The following is a 5292-nucleotide window of genomic DNA, read 5'->3' on the forward strand; positions in this document are numbered from 1 at the left end:
AAAGCGTTGGATAGCGTAGGGGTAAAAATTACTATTCCCACTTCAGAGGGTGCAACAGTAGGGAAAGTGTTGGATAGCGTAGGGGTAAAAATTACTATTCCCACTCCAAAGGGTGCAACAGTAGGGAAAGCGTTGGAAAGCGTAGGGGTAAAAATTACTATTCCCACTCCAGAGGGTGCAACAGTAGGGAAAGCGTTGGATAGCGTAGGGGTAAAATTTACTATTCCCACTCCAGAGGGTGCAACAGTAGGGAAAGCGTTGGATAGCGTAGGGGTAAAAATTACTATTCCCACTGCAGAGGGTGCAACAGTAGGGAAAGCATTGGATAGCATGGGGGTAAAAATTACTTCCCACACTACTCCCCCTTTAACACACAACACACTACACATACAAAAAAACACAATTAATATAATTTTCAATTAATCAAGTAATAACAATTAAATATTATTATTAAATTGATGTAATTATAAATGAACTAATTAACACATATTAATTACCAATTAATTATCAATAAATACCAATAAATAAATACAATCTCTTGAATTAATTACATTTAATTATATCACACCCTATTCCCCTATAAACACACAACGCCACTACACATAAATAAATCACATCATTTAATCACTTAATAATTATTAATTACCAATTAATTATTAATTAACAATAACACAAAACTAAATATATTAGCACATTAACTCTAATTAATGTAATTAACTAATTAATATTAATTAATTACCAATTAATTAATTAACAATAACAAAAAAGGTAATATATTAGCACATTAACTCAAATTAATTTAATTTACTAATTAATATTGTTTAATTACCAATTAATTAATTAACAATAACATAAAATTAAATATATCAGCACATTAACTCTAATTAATTTAATTAACTAATTAATATTAATTAATTACCAATTAATTAAAAAACAATAACAAAAAATTAAATATATTAGCACATTAACTCTAATTAATTTAATTACCTAATTAATATTAGTTATTCACCAATTAATTATTAATTATTTTTTTTACAAAAATATAATAATTAATTAATTATTATTAAATTACTTTCCACCCTATTCCCCTATAAACCCACAACCCGCTCTGATACTAAAACGCAAAATGTAAACAAAATTACTAATTTTCAAACATACATTACAAAACATATTTAACAAACATATAAACAACATAATAAAATACATAACACTAAACAAAATTTCGATATTAGTATATTTCGATATTAGTAACATACATACCTTAAAAAACGATATTCTGTATGTCGATATTTTACACATCGATATTCTAATCTTTACCATCGATATTAAAACTTCGATATTAATGTATATCGATATTTTCAGTTCGATATTTTGTCTCACTACCGTGGTGTCTGTAAGGGGAGAGTGAAGGGGTGGCAGAAGGGGAGAGTGAAGGGGTGTCTGTAAAGGGAGAGTGAAGGGGTGTCTGTAAGGGGAGAGTGAAGGGTGGCAGCAGAGGAGAGTGAAGGGGTGGCAGCAGGGAAGAGTGAAGGGGTGGCAGTAAGGGGAGAGTGAAGGGGTGGCAGTAAGGGGAGAGTGAAGGGGTGGCAGTAAAGGGAGAGTAAAGGGGTGGCAGTAAAGGGAGAGTAAAGGGGTGGCAGCAGGGGAGAGTGATGGCGTGGCAGAAGGGGAGAGTGAAGGAGTGGCAGCAGAGGAGAGTGAAGGGGTGGCAGTAAGGGGAGAGTGAAGGGGTGGCAGAAGGGGAGAGTGAAGGAGTGGCAGAAGGGGAGAGTGAAGGAGTGGCAGAAGGGGAGAGTGAAGGGGTGGCAGAAGGGGAGAGTGGAGGGGTGGCAGCAGAGGAGAGTGAAGGGGTGGCAGTAAGGGGAGAGTGAAGGGGTGGCAGTAAGGGGAGAGTGAAGGGGTGTCTGTAAGGGGAGAGTGAAGGGGTGGCAGAAGGGGAGAGTGAAGGGGTGGCAGTAAAGGGAGAGTGAAGGGGTGGCAGAAGGGGAGAGTGAAGGGGTGGCAGTAAAGGGAGAGTAAAGGGGTGGCAGAAGGGGAGAGTGAAGGGGTGGCAGAAACTTTAAGCATATACATGGTAGCTGGTAGCAGCAGAATATTTCAAAGTAGCATAATTTGTGAAAATATATGGCAACAGTGCATGAGGATTAACTATACTATAATTAGAGTCTTGAGTATTTTAGGATGGTATAATGAGTGAGGCAAAGTAATAGCATAACAAAAACTCTTGCAGACAGAATGGTAAATCAAAAACCTGGCTACCAGCAGGAATAGTAGGCCAAACAGAAACAACAATTTCTAAAATTTTTGACAAACAAGAGCAAATATGAGAAAAAAAGTGTGACTTGCAACATTTTAGGGTCTTCTGTTTTGAAGCTGCCCAGAAGGAAAGCAAAAACGTATAGCCCTGGAAATCTTAATTTGATTTGATACTCCAAGAGAACAATACCCGTGTTTAATAGTTTCAATTTCAGATATTGCCACACCCATGAACTCTTAAACTATGGTTAAAGACCTGACATCTCTAAACATACAGGTGTCTGTCCTGAAAGGACTCCCCTATCAGTCCTTCTCCATCGGCAGTTGTGAGTAGACAACTACAGCTAAATATCAGCCAGAGGCTCATGGGAGGTTGGACCACAGACACTGTAGAGTAGATGGACAGTATGTCGCCACATAGAGGCTCTCTCTGGCCAGCTCAAGTGTGTATTTTTCAGTTGGAAGTTTAATTAAGAGTTCCTGTATGGGTACTGTTCATGAGCAACAGGGCAAAAAGTCTTCTTTGCTCTTGATGTATCAGTTGGGTCCACTTACCTCTGTTGTCCTGGAGTCTTCCTTCTGTTGCATTGAAAACTGAACACCAAGTATATCCCTTTGGCACTTAACCCTAAGAATAGCTAGGTAGAGCGCTGCCAGATTTATCGGAAAGGTGATGGGATCTAGACAATCAGAATGCAAGGATTCAAAATACCATTTAACAAATCAATGTAAGTTGATGCTTTATCTTAGCAGGAGCAGCTCCTTTATGAGAGCGGAGGAGCATTGCCCCACTTAAATAGCCCCAAACCCAAGAGATTTAAAATAAAATGATTATTCATTACCATTTTATTTTTCATCATCCCACCCTAAACGGTGAGGCAGGACGGGGTGGGGCCTGCTGAGTGGCAGCAGGAAGTAGTAGTGGGCAGGGGGTAAATGCCTCTTTTAATACCATTAACTGAGGGTGAGATATTCGCCACTATGATAAACATATCCTATTCAACAGAAAAATGAGGCATGAAATGCAGAAGCATTTAACACACCAGATTCTGCATTTAATCAGGTTTGACATGCCAGAATGTTTTAGTGGAAAACTGCGAGGATGCTATAGTTATCCCACATCTCGTAATTCTGATCCATGTGCAAACGTAAAAAGCAACTAGGTTGTGAGGTCTTCTTAGTGATTCAATAAGTATCCACAGTAGAGTGATGGAAAACTTCAAAGAAGTAAAATAAAATTAAATTAACATCACGGGTCAACATGTGTTTCACAACAATAGTCGCTTCATCAGGGCCAATATGCAGTAACTGCATACAATGTAATGACAGAAAAGTGCGAAGAAAGAAAAGAAGGTAAAATAATAAAAGGAAAAAATAAGACAACAAATAAACTATCCATTGATTAATGGTTGTTCATAAAACATTCATCAGAAGGTAAATACATATTTCAAGGATGAAAGAGTCCTGACAAGGTAGAAAGAGAAGAAGCAAAAAGTTTTTTTTTTAAAAGGTGAAAATATGAACTTTAAAAGATTCTCCAGAGGAGAACACCATTAACTCACAAAGAATAAAGATAAAACTTAGTGTGAATGTTACCCACCTGTGTGGGAAAAAAGACAGTGACATGATTCGTAAAACATTACTGTGTGTAATTCTCAAAGCAGCAAGTGAAAAAATTATAGGTAAATATGCAATAAAAGAAGGAAGAGCCAAACCCAAAACAGTGACTACCTAGAGTACACCAGTGTGATAGACACAAACAGAACCAAAGATTAGATTGAAGCCAGAAATATGTGAAACATAGTAACACAATAATTATTCTTATACCGAAGCAATATTCATGGTATGCACAAAATATTATGCTCCTTTTCAAATTGTATTTGTGAAATACATTTCTTGGTTCCATAATACATCTGAAAGTACAATTTGAACAATGCCATACAAAGATAATTATTAAAGGTACAATAGATGAATGTGTTAAATTAGTAACCCAGGGGACATATGTTTACAATACTGACATAATAAAAAAACTTTTTTAACAAGATCTGAAGTAAACCATACATGCACTATTTCAAGTCAATTGCTATGCAGCAAATCATTTACCACCACGCAGAGAAGACAGCGAGACTGCATGTGGCAACCGCTGAAACAAAACAAGCATTGGCATAGCCAATAGGTCATGACTTTGGGACCTTAAAAGTGTTTTGCCATCCAACACATTATACTGGGTGCTGTGTTGCCAGGTAATGAATAGCGGAGGCAGCGTGGGACCCAATTATGCAGCACTTTGACTATATTATGCTGCAAGAATAGGCAAATTATGTGGCGTAATGTTTTCTGAAAGTATTACTTCGTCTTTTTGTTATTTTTACCAATGTTACTACTGTTTGGGCAAAAGTTTAATCTAATTAGTACTAGTGTAACACTCAAACACAACGATAAGCAACTGACAATTGATCAGCCAAACTTTGTGCAGTACCTTCCACTGTGCAGCAACACTTGTTGCTGTGTTTTTAGGAGCTTTTGATCCGTTGAAGCTAGAAGCAGAAGAATTTTTATTAAAATCTGCAGATTATGCAATGTATGATGTATTTATGACAGATCCATAATTAATCTGAAATGCTACGGCGCAATACTGCAAAATTCCAATTATACATTTAGCATTTGAGGATGCAGCAGTACACAAATAATTAAAGCTAAAATTACATGGTGGACTAGCATTCAATTAAAGGTACACATACGTCAACTGGAATGTGCACTAGAGACGGCCATTTATAGAGAAACAAGTGCAGGATGTCAGAAAGAAAGTTATTGCTGGACATGAGCGCACAGGAATTGGCGGGTGGTATTGCAGTATAGTAAAGAGCGAAAATAATTTTGATTTCCACCTACAGGAGGAAACAAACCAAAGTGCTTGTCAACTCCATAAATAGAATTACAAACACCAATGTACCACAATAAGTAACCATTTGATGCTGCAAGCAAACTGCGTGAAGTCAACTGCTGAGAAAGATACATAGCAAAATGGGTGGAACA

The sequence above is a fragment of the Lissotriton helveticus genome, chromosome 5_1, assembly GCF_964261635.1.
Source record: "Lissotriton helveticus chromosome 5_1, aLisHel1.1, whole genome shotgun sequence".
NCBI classification, from domain to species: domain Eukaryota; kingdom Metazoa; phylum Chordata; class Amphibia; order Caudata; family Salamandridae; genus Lissotriton; species Lissotriton helveticus.